Below are 21,354 nucleotides of genomic sequence, written 5' to 3' on the forward strand. Positions count from 1 at the left end.
GACCGGAAGTCTCGTACCAAAAAGATTTAAATGGCAGCGCCCGCTCGTCTGCGGAGAATAAGGTCAATACTGCAGGACTTTTAAATTCTTGATTCTGATTGGCTGATAAACAATCTAAGGTGTGCAGTTATATCCATTTCAACACACAGTTTTGACCGCATTAAAATCTACACTAAATGAGTTCAGTTATTTTCACATAAGTCAATATAAGAAACGTATATCAAATATGCTCAAAACAAAAGGCTTTGGAAGAGATGTGTAAGATACTTGTCCTACACATAAGAGCAGTTTGACTAGAAAAAAACAGACAAATATCTTAAAATACAACATCTGTGGGAGCTGAATAACTGACTTATAAAATAATGCTGCTCGGATAGGCTTAATTTTTCCTAATAATTCATTTAAAGCCTCGTCAATTACTGCTTACATGTTTCTGCCTGGTATTAAAATGTGTTTTGAAAGACCCAATCACAAGCTGATGAGCATTACGGATCCCACCTGGTATTAATGTGTTGAAATGTTTTGTGTTTGGATTATGCTGAGAACGTTCCCTCTTATTTTGTCACGCTTTAACTCATATTAAGCAGCTCACGCGCAAATGGGAAAGCAAGCAAATGAAAAGGATTCAATCCATGTGTTTTGGTGCAATGCAGTAAAGTTTGAATACATTTGTGTGTGGTTTCTCATAACATGCACCGTAGGTGGTTTTAGTATGGCAGTTCAAACATATTCGACTACATGGGAGTATATAAACTTCCGTTTTCAAAGCAATCCAATCTAATCTAAATCTATCTTACAATTGGATTGGCAAAAATCCACTTTTTTATTCAATGTTTAATCAAATCTGGGCCTAAATTCAAGCTCCACTGCATTTATAACCCAACATTTGGTCATTCTGTTACATGTTTGGACATACAGTGGCACAAAATGTCAAATGTATTTTACAAAAAATCTTAAAGATGATTTCTGGTTATAAAAATGTTTGATTTATAATCTATTGTAATTTATAAACTTTCAAACACTTTCCAAAAAGTTTAGATATTATGTGCATATATATGGCCTAATCCCAATTCTTTTTTTGTACCCTACCTTTTCCCCTTGGTCCTTGAAACAGAGTGTGAAGGGGAAGGGCTTCAAAATGTACCCCTAAGAATTGGGACAGCACTACGACACCTGCACACGCCATCACATGTCATTGCGAACTCTTACCTCATATGAGATCAACAATTGCAACTGCTGTAGTTATTCCAGTTGTGTTTTGGTATTTATCTTCAGGAAATTACTGAAGGCATATATTATGTTCATTCCTTCATTTTCTTGTTGGCTTAGTCCCTTTATTATCCCGGGGTCGCCACAGCGGAATGAACCGCCAACTTATCCAGCAAGTTTTTACGCAGCAGATGCCCTTCCAGCCGCAGCCCATCTCTGGGAAACAGCCACACACACACATTCACACACACACTCATACACTACGCACAATTTAGCCTAACCAATTCACCTGTACCACATATCTTTGGACTGTGGGGGAAACCGGAGCACCCGGAAGAAACCCACACGAAGGCAGGGAGAACATGCAAACTCTACACAGAAACGCCAACTAAGCCGAGGTTCGAACCAGCGACCTTCTGCGCCACTGCCTCGCCCCCATATATTATGTTATCATAATGATATTAATGCGGCAATAAGATCATAACTATACAGTGCATTTACACCGTGGCCATATTCATATATGTAAACACACGTATCCAAAATCTATACTCTATAAGTAAAGGTACAAGTACCTGTGGAAATTTTTACTTAAGTAAAAGTAACAAAATCTTAAAAGTAAAAGTAAAAAAGTATTTGATGAAAAAATTACTCAAGTAAGTAGTTACTAGTTACATTTCATTATTAGTATATATAAATTTGTTTTAAAACCTTGACTTTTCCAAACCGCTGTATACCTTGAAAATGGTTATCGTCCCATGTCCAATATATAGGTTCTATAACCAGCAAATTTTCTGCTATACCATTCCTAACGTATTTGTACGATTTTTTATTTACGTTTTTTGTTGTTGTTTTTTTTAGGAAAACAGTATCTCCAGCAGAAAAGATATCCAAAGACGCCATATTAAATAGTAAATAAATCAGTGTTTTTGAACATGCCTGAAATGTTTACTGTCACAACCTCTCCAATGTGGCGATATTTGCAAATAAGTCATATGAATTATTTTTATTATCATTTGACGGTAACAGAGGAACTCCGCCAAATGTAGCGAAGTATAAGTACAGATTTTTCTCTAATAATTTACTTGAGTAAAAGTACACATTTAAATGTACTCAAAATTACACATTAACCAATAGTTTTACTCAAGTAAATGTAACAAAGTAAATGTAACTCGTTACTACCCACCTCTGCACATAAATAACATTACATCATTGACTTTATTCTAAAATGTGGAAGTGCGCCTGTTTTCGCGATTGTTTTAGAACTTCCGATTCAGTCGCCTATGGGAGAAATGACTAGGAGTAATAAACGTAAGAAAACGGTCAAACTATTTGCTCCACAAACAAATGTTTGCATGACTATATAGACCAAGTAGAATAATATAATGAGGAAACATCAGTTTGCAACATCAAACGGCGAAACAAGCAGTTTTTATTGTCTAAAAATGGATGGAAGTGAATGAGACCGGAAGTCTCGAGCCAAAAAGATTCAAATGGCAGCGCCCACTCGTAGGCGAAGAATAAGGTGAATAGCAGACAATGTAAAAAGCTCATTCCTAGCCACTAGACTTTTCTGACTGGGTATTCAAGTGTCATTGAGTGACAGAATGATGTGGGACGACAATACAGGAGATACGATTAGGGATTATAGATAGCGAAATGTAACGATTTTTATTTTAAAGCATGACGATAAAACACAAATTAAGCGATTTGTATTTTAAAGCATGACGGTAAAAAACAAATGCCGTTATGAATGTATTGAAACATGCTTGTTTGTTGTAAAAATTCGGAATTATGACAAAAAAACATACAAATTTGTCGATCTCCTGACTACCGTGTGCAGTCATGCTGTTGTTTTGGCTGGTGTATTCTGGGAAATATTCTTACCGTTTGGTTTCGAGTGTGGTCCTGAAAATCTCCATTTCGAGGGCTATCTAAAAAAAATGTTATTGGAAATACTTTGAAAAGTTACTTGCTCTGTAAACATCATTTGGGAATTATTTGTAAAAGAACTATATATAATTAATTAACAGTAAACAATATTATATTCACAGTCAATCAGATGAAGTGTTACCATATTCATAAAAAAATTACGCACAAAAGAACCAGTTATCTGTGAGACAAAACAATTGAATTAATAGATAAATGTCATGTTAACACTAATATAATCAATGAAATTATTACAATAGGAGCACTACAGTATCATTTGTGAAGCTTGAATAAATAATTCAGATATCAACAGCACAGAAAGTGTTTTCTGGGATCCTGGACTGTTGTCAAATATGCCGTTTGTTTGTTAAGTCCAGAACGGAGTAATTATATTTAATAGGTCCTTGAATCCTGTTCATTTCCTCTGAAAGCATCCTATCTGAGCTTGTTTCTTTTTGATTGGCTGAGTTTTATTGATCCTCCCAGACGTTTTTTTGCACAGGAAGTGTCTTTCCCTGCTGAACAGATTGGGCTCAGTTCTGTTCAACTGATGGATTTATACGTCCATACCAACCCCATTCTGTCAAAATTAATCAGCTCCATGTTGAGAGCAGCTCAGCATCAATGAAGACTGAAAGCCATCTGAAGGGGAGAAAAAAAAGTGCATCCTCTTAAAACTGAAGGAGGAAATATATCTTCGCAAGTGTGTGTTTACAAATAATCCATTCAATTACAGTCGATAGGCTTCAGCATGTCAGGATTTCGGTATAAAAAACAAAACGAGCTCAATTCTGAAATTATCTCGGCAAATGTAATGGCAATGAATAGCAAATGCAAAAATAAAATGTAAAAATAAATATATTCATGGACTTTACTTGGGTGGGCCACCCAGGTATATCAACGGTTACCCAAGTATATTTAATGGCACATTATTATATTACTTTTACACTTTTTTTGTATTTGTCCAATATGACCAAACATCCGTGATCGATTAAGGACAATAGCTGGTTTCAAGGGCTGTTTCTTAATTCCAGGAATGCAGAAAACGGACTTGCGTTCTTGTGAAGACAGGTCTTGCCAGGTGTCCTCGGAAGAACAAACTCGGAAGACTGCGAGAACACAGAATGCGTCCTGTGGGAAATTGGATGCTGCGTACTTCCTGATGATCACGTAACGGATTTTTAACCGAAACTTATTTAAACATTACAACATTCAAACAATTTATTGGGTCCCACTTTATATTGTGTCCTTAACTACTATGTACTTACATCAAAAAATAAATACAATGTACTTACTGTGTTCATAATGTATTTGAGAACACATTAGATAGAGGTTGGGTTATGGACAGGTTTGGTGGTATGGGTAGGTTTAAGGGTGGGTTAAGGTGTAAGGGATGGTCAACAGTGTAATTATAAAAGTTAATTACAGATGTAATTACATACATGTATTTAATCAAGCATAAGTAAACAGTAAGTACATGTATTTACACAAAACTATTAATTCCTGTGTAAGTACATACTAGTTAAGGCCACTTAATATAAAGTGGGACCATTTATTGTTTTTCCCCTTTAAAATATATACTATGCATAAAAACATAATAAATATACGTTGCACTTATATAATATAAATAAAACAGATTTTAATACGTATTTCAGCAAATAAACATATTTACCGTAACGTGTTTATGCCTTTATTAAGATTTTTATGGTAATGTTTATATTCACTGTTTAATATAGGGAAACTCCTGAGACAAATAAGTTATATCTCTGAACTTTAATAATAAACCTAAATGCTGCGCTTCCCACCTCCAGTCGCAAAGACTTCTGGGACTTCTAGAGCGTGTTCTGTGCTCAAGTCTGCATCGATGTGTCCTCGATATCAAGAAGGCATCTGGGAAGTTTCACATGTCCCCGGTACTTACAGTCTTGAGTTTTGGAACTGAACTTTGGCAGTTGATGATGACGTTACACCAGAACACGAGGACGCAAGACCGCTGAAGAACGCAAATTGACAAACAGCCAAAGTTTACCACGGTTTGAAAAAGTCAAGGTATTAAAACCGTAAATATTTCCTGTTATACCGTTCCTAAGGTATATGTAAAGGGTTTTATATGTGTTGTTATGAAATCTGTGTTTTTGAAACAAATGTAGATAGCAGAAATCAATGATGCGTTTAAATTATTTATCCTGCCATGTTTACTGTTATAAAATAATAAAAAATATTTCCTAAAATTATATATATCGTGTTCAATGGAGAAAACCAGTTTTATCATGAAGACCATTAAAAAGACTATATTTTAGTGTAGTAATCACAATATCATGATACTGTGAAACCGTGGTATTTTTAGGTTATCATACCCAATCCCAGTTCTACACCTTAGCACTTTCTCTTATCCCTACCCCTCATTTTGTGCGTTCACGTGAAGGGGTAGGGGTGTCCCAATTCTCTTTAGCTTGAAGGCGTAGTGCTAAGGGGAAGGGCTAGATAACCCTTGATACAGAGATTTTTCAGGAACCCATTCGAAAGCAAGGGGTAAGAAAAGTTCCCAGAATACACCAGCCACAAAGTCAGGAGAAGTCAGGAGATCCACAAATTAGTATTTTTGTCATTATTATGAATTTTTACAACAAACAAGCACATGTTTTAATATATTCATAACCGTGCTATTGTTTTACCGTCATAAAAAAAACGCTAAAATAAAAACTGATGAAATCTATAATTCATAATAATAACTCCTGTACAGCAGTCCCACAACATTCTGACACTCAATGACACTCAAATACCCTGTCAGAAAAGTCTAGTGTTTGAGAATGAGCTTTTTACAGTGTCTGCTATAATGTTAATGTAGTTTTGGTGTGTTTACATAGATGAGTATGGCCACGGTGTAAATGCACAGTACAATCTTATTGCCACATTATATCATTATGATAACATAATATATGCCTTCAGTAATTTCCTGAAAATAAATACCAACAAATACCACAACTGGAATAACTACAGCAGTCGCGATCATCTGATCTCATATTAAGTAAGAGATCATGATGACATGTGCAGGTTTGTAGTGCCGTCCCAATTCTTAGGGGTACATTTTGAAGCCCTTCCCCTTCACACTCTGTTTCAAGAGTCAAGTGGAAAGGGTAAGGGTACAAAAATAGAAGTGGAATAAGGCTTAAATAGTGGAAAATCTTCTCTCATTTACCCTTTTTAATACTGTTCATTCCGTGTTCGAGACTGTCAACACTCCCACAGACAAGCTCACATTTTGCAAAGAACCACAGTACCCACCGAAATGAGTTTCCTTCGCAGGGTGGCAGGGCACACCCTTATAGATGAGGAGCTCCGTCACCCGGGGGGAGCTTGAAGTAGAGCCGCTGGTCCTCCACATCAAGTGAAGTCAGCTGAGGTTGCTCGGGCATCTGTTTTAGATAGTCTCTAGTAGTCTTAAACACCTTGATTTGTTGGATCAGTTGTGTTTGATTAGGGTTGGAGCAAAACTGTACAGAGCTGCGGCCTTCCAGGAATCCAGTTTGAGACCTATGATCTAAAACTGAACAAACCCCTTTAAACCACGTTACTAAGTACAGCTCATTAAACAAACAGTCCATAAGCATTCCTAAATCCCCATCATCCTGAATCCAATGTTTATTTGGTAGCTGTGTCTTGGTAATTTGGTTTCTCCTGGAGGAAAGATGGACACTTTTATGTGGTGGTTATAAACGCTATATGATCTGTAATGGGGCAAGTGAGCGCTGGTTTGACGATTGTTTGTGTTTTATACAGTGAACACTCCCTGTGATGATGGGGAGATGAATAAAGCCTTCATGTGTGTTATGATTGAGGACGGAGTACTAAAGGTGTCTGTCAGTTTCCCATTACTGCTATTTATTGCCGTTTCTAGGTGCGAAGAACAAATAGAAAAGGGTAGAACTGAAGGGTGAAGGTTTGTAATGTTTATCATACAGACAGGAGGGTTTTAGCAATAAATCAAGAATTTTTATCCTTCTCTAGCGCCATTAACAGCTCAAAATTGTACTTATGCTTCTGTTTACCAACAGAGGAACATTCTGAATATGTACCCCTATATACATTTTTGGAGAGCGCCAAATACATCCCAGGAGCCACATTTTTTTCACAGTTTTTGTTTTCATGAATTCACCAGAGGCCGCTGTATATGCTTTTTGAGATCTCAATTTTCTCTCACTAATGCCAATTGCGCCTGCTCTTATGTCGACTGACTGACTGACTCACCGCCTTCCCTAAACCCAACCGACAGTGTTTTCAAAAGTACCATTTAACCTGCCCACCATCTTCCCTGAACCGACTGACACACCTACCACCTTCCCTAAACCCAACCAACAGTGTTTTCAAAAGCACAGATTGACCCGGCCACCGCCTTTACTAAACCAATTGACAAGCCCACCGCCTTCGCTAAACCCACCAGTGTTTTCAAAAGCACAGATTGACCCGCCCACTGCTCTCCCTAAACCAATTGGCACACCCACCGTCTTCGCTAAACCAGTTGACCCGCCCATTGCCTTTGCTAAACCCAGCCAACAGTGTTTTCAAAAGCACCAATTGACCCACGCACCGCCTTCCCTAAACTGATTGACACGCCCACTGCCTTCGAAAAACCCAACCGACAGTGTTTGCAAAAGCACAGATTGGCCCACCCACCACCTTCCATAAACCCAACCGACAGTGTTTGCAAAAGCACAGATTGGCCCACCCACCACCTTCCCTAAACCCAACTGACAGTGTTTTCAAAAGCACAGATTGACCCACCCACCACCTTCAATAAACCGATTGACCCGCCCACTGCCTTCGCTAAACCTAACTGACAGTTTTTAAAAGCACAGATTGACCCACCCACCGCCTTCCCTAAACCCAAAAAACAATGTTTTCAAAAGCACTAATTGACCCATCAACCACCTTCACTAAACTGATTGACCCGCCCACTGCCTTCGCTAAACCCAACCAACAGTGTTTTTAAAAGCACCGATTGACCCGCTCACCACCTTGCTTAAATTGATTGACCCACCCACTGCCTTCGTTAAACCCAAAAGATAGTGTTTTTAAAAGCACCGATTGATCCGCCCACCACCTTGCCTAAACACAACTGAGTGTTTTCAAAATCACAGATTGACCCACCAACCACATTTCCTAAGCCCAACCGACAGTGTTTTTAAAGCAATTCAGAAAAAAAAGCCACATTTTACCCCATTCTCACTCTGTTATTTACTTATTTAGTTTATTTTTTCCTTTTGTTTTACCTGCTTTCTGGAACCATTCTTTAGTGGTCATCACGGTCAACTTTGCTCCACTTCATAAGTTGACATAATACCGCCCCATAGCATTTGTTTTAAAGACATGCGGACATAGAAATGCAGCCATACGTACTTCTGGCTACATTATTTGCGATCTCCAGAAATGTCTATAGAGCTACGCTTTCAGAATGTGTCTATGTTGCTGTTTACATAAATCTGGCCAAAATAATGTTGGTTTTAAGTTTCTTTTTAAGCCTTTTTAACATCACATAGCCTTTTCGAACTTCGTTTTAAACTCAAACAAAGAATTTAAAACAACTTTTGTTTGACATATAATGGAACTTTGAAAATAATAATAAACCATTTATGCAAATATTGTTTAGAAATACTGTTTTATTATAATTAATCTGTGTAGTAAGTAGTAAAAAAGGTTTTATAATCTTGTTGACTTTCAACAGAAAGTTTAATCATCATAACTCTCAATAATATAAAAAAACTAAACAACAAATTGTTAAAATTGTTGATAATTGTTAAAACTATAACACGCGAACCACAAAATAATAATTAAAGTATCACTAAACTATAAAAAATATTGCAATGATAACTAAATGAACTAACAAAAACTATGCAAATAGTTTACAATTGATTTAACAAACAAAAACCATGTATATATAAACAACGAATTCAAACTAGGAGAAAAAAAAATGTACCTCTGACATACTGATATAACTCTGGATAATGTAAACTTTCCGCTTGAAATTAATTGAATATAAAAATGTGTAGGATTTTTTTGTCTGTATTGAGATGATCAATATTATAATTTCACTATAAACAGAAAAATAGCTTTATACGTTTTGTACATTTCCCAACATAATTTTTGAATTTTATGTTTCAACATATAAAAATATGTTTAAAACAACAAAGAACACCATATGTTTTACGCAGCGATGACCTTCCAGCTGTAACCCAGTACTGGGAAACACCCATACACTCATTCACACACACACACACACACACACACACACACACACACATATACACTATGGCCAGTTTAGTTCATCCAATTTTCTTTAGACTGTGGGGGAAACCGGAGCCCCCAGAGTAAACCCACACCAACAAGAGATCTTGCAAACTCCACACAGAAATGCCAACTGGCTTAGCCTGAACTCTAACCAGCGATCTGCTTGCAGTGAGGCGACAGTGCTAACCACTGAGCCACCGTGCTGTTAATATATGTATAACTACAGAAGCTGGTTGATTGGTAAACACACAAACTTCCTGACATGTCCTCATTGAGCTGTTAAAGGGATGCGCTTGCTTTCTTCAGATGGCTTTCAGACATTCAGATGGCTTTCGATGCCTGTCAAGTGTGTCAAGAATCTGATGGCGTTACTCAACATCGACCGCTCTCTGATCACAAATTTGTTACACATCTGTGTGTCTCTTTGCGGTCGACTGTTGTGACAACACCCAGTCAGAAAAAAGGCTATATCCTACAATTACGTCAAATTTTCCATATCACTTTAAAACACACAATACAAACAACAGCAAACAAATGCATTGTTTGGGATTCCTCTCCAAAAGTGACTTGGAATTAATTATCTGCAGAAATGCTGAAAAAACCCCGACTGGAGAACATGAACATGTGAAAACGCAAAGATGTTTTAGGCAGGGCTTCAGAGGGAATTAACAGCCCGAAACTCCGTTTTAATGGCATACATGTGCGTATAGTCATGAAAAGCTACACACTTGACTTGAAATGTACTATATGGTCCCATAAAAACTCTGTAAAGGGCTACGAAGGGTCTGTAAAAATTTATTCATGGGAATTATCTTCATAAGTATTAATCTTTATCGAGAGAAAAGAATGAAAAAGGAAAGCAAGTGGTCAAAGGATGTTTGGCTGTCGTTAAAAGGGAAGTTTAAAGCCCTGCTGTTATGTGTGGTTTCATAGTTCACCAGCACACAATAAAAGCACAGGAAATCTATTAGCCATGTTAAAAACCAACATTCTGACACGGTTTTGCACACAAACAGAAACACAGACTTCCTTGGAGTTGGAGAAGATGATCGGTCTAATGAGATGCTGTTAAAATAAAGTATATGCAATCAGGCTTGTTGGCTTTATAGCCAGTGTTTAAGTGATTTGTTTCTAAGTGAGTTATGCATTTAATTCACCTGTATTTAGGTTATTTGCCAGTACAGAGGTCCCTCATTAATCATGGAAGTTATGTTTTAAAAACAGCCCGCAATAGGTGAAACCCGTGAAGTAGTCAGCTTTATTTTTTACAATTAATATAGATGCCTTAAGGTTGTAAACCCCCTCACTACACACTTCATACACTTTTCTCAAACAGGCATTAGCATTTTTACACTTTTCTCTCTCGAGTGACTTCCTTTAGCATGTCCAGAAGTCCAACTTTTTGTGTGATGGTTAGCATCTTCCTCTGCTTTTCGGGTGTTATTGCAGGTGCCTTTGGCCCTGCAGAATGTTTCGTCTACATTGTGGAGTCTGTTGGGCATTAATTTGGCATCATACGTTGTCTAATGTGAAACATTGATTGTGAAGGTCGATGGCATCGTTGACGTAGGCGCCGGTGCATAAATTATTTATGAATAATTAATTATTCATAACGAATTAGTTATTTGTAACTGTTTAACCTACCTGACCTGCATGGTTTTTGTTTTACCCATAACCAAATCATAAATAAATAAAGATAAGTTACACACAATTTACCGCCTGTCAATTAGAGCTGCACAATTAATCGTTAAAAGATCGCGATCTCGATTCGACCCCCTAGACCAGGGGTGTCAAACTCAATTCCTTGAGGGCCTGCACAGTTTAGTTCCAACCCTGCTCCAACACACTTACCTGTAGGTTTCAATCAAGCCTGAAGGACTCAACTAGTTTGATCAGGTGTGTTTAAATAGGGTTGGAACTAAACTGTGCAGAGCTGCGGCCCTTTTGGAACTGAGTTTGACACCTGTGACCTAGACGATCTTAATCCAGCATTTCTACGATTCTATCAATCATTTTTTCAAGTTCAGGAGAGAAGAAAAGGTGGCTGCACGAGTCTTTTCATTGTTTCACACACGTTGCTCAGTGACGTTGACACCTCCATATGATGTTAAATGAGTCACATACTGTATTTATAAGGTATAGTTCACCTAAAAATGTAATTTTTGTCTTAATATAATGATGTTTTCGCGATCGGGAGATCACACGTGACATGAGTTGCTGATCGTGAGCTGTTATCACAGAGAGGGCGCATCTACTTTAGTGAACAGAACCTGCAAATTTTGCGAGTAACAGGTAATACAGTTGCAAATAATATTCAGTTTGTGGCACAGAGTGATCGTTTGTGAGCCGTGCGCGAAGTATAAACAAGCATTAGCAGTCAAAATGAAACGGAAAGTGTGCACTTAATTTAAATGATCATATCGCATTTTAGAGTTATGATTACGGCAAGCATTTGATCTGTTTTTTCTTTTATAGCGAACACACAGTTGAGCATGAAAATAAATGTTTACAATGTCAGTATATCTACTCTAGCCTATATATTGTTGAATATAATCTGATAATGGCAAATGTCTGATTTTACAAGTGAAAAAAATTTTCTAATATGACAGATTGCAAGCATATATCTCAAACTTAATAATTCAACATCAGAATTAGTATAAATAGAATAGAATTATTTATAGAAACCAGTAGACCTACACATAATATTATTATCAATGTTGTGCCATATGTTTGTTTTTACGATACCTTTATTTTACATCTACAGAATCGTGAGAAAATCGTGGTCTTTATTTTTTGCAGCTCTACTGTCAATCACTTTTTTCCGCGGGATTCATGAATAGCATGAATTCATGCATGAATAGCAGAGTGAATATTATAACATCTGTGTTGTTATAAAGGTGTTGACAAACTTGATTGGTAAAAAAGGTGCATAACCAACAGGAACCAACCAACAGTATCTGAGGTTTTTGCTAAAATTATTAAGTACAAGCGTGAAAGCGAAAGATTAAAGCAGTGTACTGACGCTGTGACAAGTTACCTAAAAGAGTCAAAAGACCGAAGAGTCATCAGATAGAGACGAGATTAAATAAATATCACGTTTATTAACTATAGTGAGACGCAATCCAGCGGGACATCCTTGATAAACTGTCTGACTGCACTGCTCTCTGGGATGACTGCTGAAGCTCAGAGTTGGATGCGCACAAAGCCTACACTGCAGCGCATGACAGAGTGTGTGTGTTGGTGTTTGTGTGGGTGTTTTCCGTGGTATAGTGTGGACGAAGATCTTTTCAGAAATGCAAGATGAAACGCCAGTGTAGACGTGGATAGTTTTTGCTCTAAAATGCCATTTTAAAACTAAGATGTATTAGTGTATACAGTGCCTAAAAGTGTGTGTGTGTGTGTGTGTGTATTTATATATATATATATGTTTTACAAAAATATATTTTGCCACTGAATATTCAAAACTTAAGGTTGTGAACTAGCAGTGTTATGCTGCTTTGAAACATCACTGTCACTATAAACAACAGGCTAATAAAAATATAACAAACCAGCAATCTTCTTGCTGTGAGGTGGTCATACTACCCACTGTGCCACCGTGACACAAATTATTTTTATCATTATTATTATTAATATTATTATTATAATTAAATAAAAATTAACAGAAGGAGGTGTTTAAAACCTTCGTTCTCCGTGACACTGGGCTGAATATCTTTGCAGATGAACAATGCAATACCATCCGTTATTGGCGTAGAGCGCACAAAACTGTTGCGCATGGAAAAAAACTTGCAATGCTGTTCTCACCACTTTTGGAGCTGGTAGCTACAGTTGAAGCAGTGCAGGAAGCCGGGGATGCAGGAACACTGGAAGATGCTTTCACAACAACACCGTGGCGCCGCTTCAAGTGAGATATCAGATTAGTCGTACTGCCCGCGTATTTACAGATGCGCGGCACATTTTGCAAATTGCATCTGTCCTGTCAAGTCGTCCATCCTTAAATCCATAATGTTTCCATACTTTAGATTTAAAACTCAGTGGGGAATAAAATGTTTGTTTTGCTTCTCGCGCTTTCTGAGGGCGCACCACTAGCTTCATCCGCACACCTGATACACTGAGTTGTAGTGTAAGTGTGCACATCCGCAAATGCGTTGCTAAGGCATACTTTATGTAGGTCGATTAAATTATGCGCCAAAATACATGTTCCTTATGTATGTACTCTGACCTGTCCACCAAGTTACTTTTCATGCATACACACACTCACACGCACACACTCACACACATACCAGTACATGACTATATTGTTGTTGTTTTTGTTTTGTTTTTGTTTCGTTGCTTTGTATTTGTTATTTGTTGACGTTTTCTTGTATTTGTATGATTTTTGCATATTCTAATAAAAAAAAAAGAAATTATGCGCCAAAAACAGGTTGACAACACTTGCTAATAAATAAAAAATACATTCTATATTAAAAATATAAGCTGTATCTTGGAAAAACCGATGCATCTCGCAAAAACCGATGCATCTCGATTTGCTTCCAAAATTTTATTCATCCTCTGCTGCTCTACCGATGCACTCGCATCGTGGCGTATCGATACATATCGATTAATCTTCCCATCCCTAATATATATAGTTTAAAAATCCTGAAAAACTAGGGGGTCTGATAAAGGCACAAAAGTAGCTTTTAATATTAATATCAATGTCTTGGATTTATTATAAGTAATAAAATGAGTATAAGTAAAATGAGTAAAATGATGTTTTGGATATTTTATATTTTTTATGATATTTTATATGTTTTATATTTGCCCTTATGTAACGGAAGCCAGCTGGTAATCATGTAAACCGTAAACCTCACTCCTCGGATATCGAGAGGTGATCCAGTGACAGACGTTGTTCTGCAATCTTTAGCCTCCTCCTTAGAGATGTCTGTCACTAGATCACCTCTAAAAACAACACTCAAAAAAAGCTAAGCAATACTAAGTGAAGTTTCATAAACTAATTTCGAGAGGAGCACGTGATATGACTGAGCATGACTGGCTACTCATCGGTAAATAATCCAATCAGAATGATCCAAGTTTACAATAAATGGATCGTGTTCTCCCTACTGCCTTATCTTCATTTTCGAAGAGTCCCCCCTTCCACCCCATCTCCTCCTTTTCCTCCTTTTTCCAAGGGGGAGCTCTCGAAACCTGTAGATCTTCGATCCCCTTATATGCTTACTGACCGGGCGGGAGCCTTGAGCTCAAGTATCTCCAAGCTCAAGGTGCTCTTCCTGGAACAGCTTGCCAAACTTGCTATAAACGCTAACGCCCCATTCACATGGGTCTTCACCGTCAACGCTTGCGTGTCTGAAGTTGGGTGTAACGCGTTCGTCATAGCAGCATCAGTCAATGGAATTCAGTCAGCAATAGGCCACTGTCTAGCTGCTCTATTTGCATACAGCAATCTGTGTGGCTGATGCTTCCGTTGGAGCTTTAAAAGTTGAGTTAGTCCCAACTTCTGCAGCGAGCAACGCTTCTGAAGCGGCGCAGACGGATCCACAATGCAGTTCGGGCAACGCCTGATGTAACCCTTTCAAAATGAATGGGAAGCATTGACGCTGAAGCCCCGTGTGAATGGGGCGTAAATGTATGTAATTGGGAACTCTTGAAACAGACCCTGTAGAAATGCTGGGTTCCACAAAATTCCTTCATGTTGTCCCAACACAAATCAATTAAGTCAACTCAATCGTTTTTACAAATTTAGGTAAATTGAACATAAAACAGTTCTCCCCCCCAAAAAACGTAAGAATTGTGTTGTTTCAACTTATTTAAAACAAGTAGCTTGAACAAGCAGCCAAAGCATTTATTTGAGTAGATACTGACAAACCTAAAGAGCCGACAAACGTACATCTAGTCAACAGTATGTCCAAAGTGAGGTTGTTTTTGAATGTTACAAAGACATAAATTACTTCTCAGTGTTTCTCTGCTTAATTCCAGTGCCATGTTCACGGCGGGATGTGGCGAGACCACCGTGACGTGGCTTTAAATTGTCTCTGCATGAAATCTGTAACGACAGACTCAACAAACGAGAGAACAGAGGGATGCCTCTGAACAATAGACTTCACAGTGCTGCGGTCCGCTAATCCAAACACTAAATAACTCTTCTGAATTAAGCTCTGTTTAGAATAATGTGAATCAAAGAAAGCATTCGCCATCCCTATAGCAGCACATCGTGGCCTTTTTTTATTTGAGTTTGGTTGGAAAGCAGTCGCGCAGCTGGAAAGCAGAACGGTATGACCAATTGCGTAATGTAATTCAGCTCGGTTGCCCTGCGCGCAGCCACAGATCAGGATGTGTTTATCAATTAGTCAACACTCATCACTGTTCCTCTGCACATGACAGAAGGCAGACGGGCTTTTATTGGGGATTTTCGTTTTTACTGGAAAGCAGAGATCTGGCTGGACTTCAGGCTGTATGGTACTGTACACGTTATACCTTCACTTAGGACCACAGGAGGGCACAGCCTGACCATTAATGTTTCCACAGCAACAGAAACAATTAAACAAAGCAGTGCACTTCTTAATTAGGGTTGACTGACGAATTTTATAACAAATGTGCTGCGTAAGGCCTGTTGTTTTTAGGTGTATTAATCTAAAAATAGAAACAATCAGAACAACATGTTGCAACATAGGCTTATTCTAAAAATGTAGCCCTATATGCATTTCTGGAGATTGCGAATTATGTAGCCAGAAGTACGTATGGCTGCATTTCGTCTTTAAAACGAACGCTACGGGGCTTTTCAAGCTGACTGCTTAACTCCGTGTGGATGGCTTTCTTGCTGTTACCAGTTTGTCCAGTGGCTCACTGTGTACATCGGTGGACTAAAGATCCAGAGAGAAGTTGACAATGACGACAGGGTTCGAGTTTGGCGAAGAACCGTTTCAAAATGCGGGTAAGACAAAAACAATAGCCAAAAAAGAAAATAAACAAGTAAACAACAGGGTGAGAATGTGGTAAAATCTGAAACTGTGGTAAAAATCAGGCGAGGGCTTTTCTTTTTCTGGACTATCTTTTTATAGTAGAATAACTCTCATTTTTGTAACTAAAAACTCTTAAATAACTAAAATTGAAGCATGTTGGTAAAATAAGCTTCAAAGCGGCATTCTTTCTTGTGCTTTTTCTCTTTTAGTACAGTTTTTTAAAGATTTTTGAACAGGACTAAGTGACCAGCTGTGTATTTATAGCTTATTTATTTAGACAGCCGTGTGTGTTATCTTATATAGTTTAACTGACTGTTCGCCTACTTTAAACTATGAAGCTCGGAGTATAATTCGAATTACAAATTCACACGAATACTGTAGAAGACACCCGCATTGTTTGAAAATAGGTTTTAATTACGTTTTTTGTCAACATTCGAAAAGCATTTTTGACACATGATTTGTATAGATATTCATTCATAAGAGCTAACGTAACATTAGAACATAAGAAATAAAACTTACTTTATTTCTTCCATGTGGTAACTATAATCATAATATTTCGAATGTAGCATCTAATGTTAATGCGCTCTTATACTCACTTTAAATATGCAATGCTAAAAATGTCACAAACATCATGATGACTGATTGCGGAGTGGTTAAATAGCGACGTCGGAAGGGCAGATTATCAGAAAATAACATCTCAAATTTCATCCTGTTCTTTACAAGGAGCTACTGAATTGCTGTAGTTGGAACATGGGAAACCCCAGTGGGAAAACATTCCAAGTGAAGACCATAATTACCTGATAAACAAGGACTCCGGTGTCCCATTGGTGATAGATTTTAGGCTGATGGCCAAATAATAGCCACCTTTGGTCAAACGTATTTTCAGCACCCGGTACTGAACTGTAGTTCTCGTATCCACACGTCAAAAGAGCCTTTTTGTGTCAACACTCACTGCGGTTGCCAATTACCACACTGCTGGTTAGTCTGATGTATTCCTTGGTTTGCTGACTATTACCCACACAACCTCAGTCCATCATTCAGAGCACCGCGAGACGCATGCGAACACACTAATGGCCTCAAGTCTTCTGTTCTTACAGGACCGTTTGAAGCCTCTTACGGGGATTTTCCAAAGATATACTTCACATATGAAATACATTTTCCAAATGCACTTGTGGCCAATTATCATAATGCGGGCAAGTGTAAGTGATATTAGTACAGTTTGTCTTGTAAATCCAGCCTCGTGTTATGTTACACTTGCTATGCCCAGCTGGTTTGACTATAAACAAAGACGCAATACTACAGTGCCAAGTCATAAGCGATGGCTTTGTTTGCATCAATTTGTCTGCTATGATTTGGGGAAACCCCTTACCAGGTATATGTGTGTATGTGTGTATGCATATATATATATTTATATATACAGTTGAAGTCAGAATTATTCGCCCTACTGTGAATTTTTTTTCTTTTTCAAATGTTTCCCAAATTTTCACAGTATGTTTGATAATATTTTTTCTCCTGGAGAAAGTCTTATTTGTTTCATTACGTTTAGAATAAAAGCAGTTTTAACTATTTAAAAAAAGCATTTTAAGTTCAATATTAATAGCCTATTTAAGCAAGTTAAATGGAAATGCACCAGTTGCAACAAATTAAGATGCGAGGAAACAAAAAAACATGGTACTGTATACAGTTAAAGGGGACATGAATACACGTAAATTAGGAAAGTTTAATTCGAAAAACAAGTTGGTATAACCGAGGGTATACGCAATTATTGATCATCAGAAGTGGTAATACCCAAACAGCTTGTGGAAAATTTATTGTCATGAGTTTTTAATTGTTTTACATTGTAAGAATTACATTTTAAATGTGCTTTTTAGATAAGCACAATATACTAGTATTCAGCTTAACGTGACATTTAAAGGCTTAACTAGGGTAATTAGGCAAGTCATTGTATTGACTTTATTCTAAAATGTGGAAGTGCGCCTGTTTTCGCGATTGTCTTAGAACTTCCGTTTCAGTCGCCTATGGGAGAAAAGACTAGAAATAATAAACGGCAAAAAACGGTCAAACTACTTGCTCTACAAACAAATGTTTGCATGACTATACAGACCAAGTAGAATAATAAAACAAGGATATATCAGTTTGTAACATCAAACAGCGAAACGAGCAGTTTTAATGTCTAAAAATGAATGGAAGTGAATGAGACCGGAAGTCTCGTGCCAAAAAGATTCAAATGTCAGCGCCCGCTCGTCTGCGGAGAATAAGGTCAATAAGAATGGTTTGTTCTGTAAACAATCGAAAACAAAAATTGCTATGTTTGTTTTAAAACTAACTATAATTATAAAACACATTGCAGTGCATGTGGCATTAACTATACCAGGGGTCACCAACATGGTGCCCGCGTGCACCAGGTAGCCCGCGAGGATCACATGTGTTGCCCGCAGGCCTGTTCTAAAAATAGCTCACCATAGCGCCACTTACCAGTAAGCTTCATCTAATAGAAAAGTAATCATTTAAAAATGTAAATATTTGCAGAGATATATATAAAATAAAGTGGTGCACATTGATACAATAAATACAGGGTATTTCCTACCCTGTTAAATCATTGTTGATAACTTTTGTGAGAATCATTAACATGATCAGTGTCTTCACATTTATGAATATCATTAATTATTTCGAAAAACATAAAGTATAATTAAAAGTAAATTGAGCAAATTTGTTGTTTGAGAAGTGTTTATCAAACTGGTAGCCCTCCAAATTAATCGGTACCCAAGAAGTAGCAACTGGACTATACCATACTTTCATGCACAGAATTAAACAGTGAATGCTCATTCTGAAAACGTAGCCCCGCGGATGTTTCTGGAGACCGCGATTTACGTGGCCGAAGGTCATATGGCTGCATTTAGTTTTTTCAAGTGAACGCTACGGGGCGGTGTGACGCCGCTCCTCTTCGCGGCGCGATCGCCGGCTGGAATGACGACTCACCTTCACCGTGTGGAGGGCTTTCCTGCCGCAACCAGTTTGTCTGGTTAGCTTGTTGTGTTACGTCAGCGGATTGAGGCCCGGAGAAGGAGGAGCTGGCCGTGTTCGACGACCGGGTTCGAGTCCGGGGAAGAGCGGTTCCAGATATCAGGTAAGACAAAAAACAGAACGAACGAGTTCGTAACGGGGCGAGAATGCTGTGAAATCCGAAAACGCGGTCAAAATCGGACGAGGGCTTTTCTTTTTTTTGCACGGCTTTCATAAATCGTTGCTTGTGCCGGGTCGACGGATTGGCCTTAGTGCCGCCCAGTCAATCGTTCAGTTATTCATTCAGTCAGTCGGACAGACAGTCGCTCCACAGCAGCCTCTGGCGGCTTTTTATGCGAGAACAGCGCACGCTCGCGAGAGGCGCTCGAGTCGCGAAAAATTTCGCACAGCAGCCCCTCACAAAAACTGCACAAATACATACCTCCCGGGACATATTTCGCGGTCTCCAGAAACGTCCTCGAGCTACGTTTCCAGAATGAGCCTGGGTTGGATAGTTTTCTAAAAAAATAATGCTTGCCATCATTTACTCAACCTTTCCTTGTCCAAAATCGGCTTGTCTTTTTTCCCTTCTGTTAAACACAAAAAAAAGAAATAAAAAAAAGCTGGAAACCTGTTACCATTGACTTACATTGACATAGTATTTGTATTTCCTTTTGTGGAAGTTAATAGTTACAGGTAACTGATGTAAGAAAAAAGTCTTGTATACATATAATAAAAGTTTTATTCCTCTGACAATGTCAGGGTGCTCTTGGAAGCTGATAATGGGCTATAGATTGCGGCAGAGATTTGATTGTATCTCCTTGATAAAGGGGGTGATGGATCTGGAATACAGACTGCAGAGAGTCGTGATCAAAGCAGCCTTCCTGGCGGTTTAAGACTGTGTCCTTTTATTGATCTTTCCGTGGCGGTGAGTGACGATCATGTGAAGGGAAGCAGACAGTCATAGTTGTCGTGACCTGTTATGGTTTCTGTTGCTGTAGTGCATTAAGTTCTGATGATTAAAAGAAAATCGGAAAATCCACCTCATCGCTCTCCGTGACCCTCGCTGATGAAGAGCACAAAAGAGAGAAACGGGGCTGAATTTAAGCTGTATAATCTCCAGATCATGGTTAGTAATGCAGCTTTTTTGTTGTTTGTTTGCGTATTATTTGTTACTACAGATCCACTTCAACGAAATGAGTGAGCAATTGCCAATTTTAAGGTTTTAATTAATTTACCTTTGGCTTAGTCCCTTATTTATCAGGGGTCACCACTGTGGAATGAACTGTCAACTATTTAAGCATATGTTTTACACAGCGGGTACCCTTCCAGCTGCAACCCAGTACTGGGAAACACCCATACACTCTCACACATACGCTATGGCCAATTTAGCCTTTTCACTTCACCTATAGCGCATGTCTTTGGGGGAAACCGGAGCACCCAGAGCAAACCCACACTAACTCAGGGAGAGCATGCAAACTCCACACAGAAATGCCAACTGGTCCCACCGAGACTTGAATTAGCAACTTTCTGGCTGTGAGGCGACACCCCAAGCCACCGTGCTGCCCCATTATTCCTATTAGTTAGCTTTGATTTGAGATGAATCTGTACATTGCGTACTTTTCTACACTGTAGTTATAATGACAATTACGCAATGTGAAAAATCAAGCAAAAGCAGATCCTGCGTCAGGATGTTTTTTAGCAGTTTATCTTCCAACAGCGCAGCCAAATGAAGAGCACATGCTGATGGCAGATGTATTGCTGAATTATGTAAAAAGAAGAGACCTACAGCTCTCACAGCCAAACATTATAGAAAATTAACAACAGCTTGGGCAGTTCACGGTTCTTTTTTTTACTCTCAATAAATGTATTTTCTTTCTTTCTTTCCTTCTTTCTTGCTTTCTTTCTTTCTATCTATCTATCCATCTGTCTGTCAGACTATCTACTGTAGCTATTTGTCTATCTATCCATCTATCTG

The 21,354-nt window shown here is 38.2% G+C and overlaps 1 protein-coding gene across 1 annotated transcript in view; it reads right to left on the reverse strand.

Annotated features, from left to right (window-relative positions):
- The window catches only part of tbck (TBC1 domain containing kinase), a 173,697-nt gene that overhangs the window by 122,595 nt on the left and 29,748 nt on the right, over window positions 1–21,354 (reverse strand). The window lies entirely within an intron of this gene.

This window comes from Danio rerio, chromosome 1, assembly GCF_052040795.2.
Source record: "Danio rerio strain M-AB ecotype USA chromosome 1, GRCz13ab, whole genome shotgun sequence".
Lineage (NCBI taxonomy): Eukaryota > Metazoa > Chordata > Actinopteri > Cypriniformes > Danionidae > Danio > Danio rerio.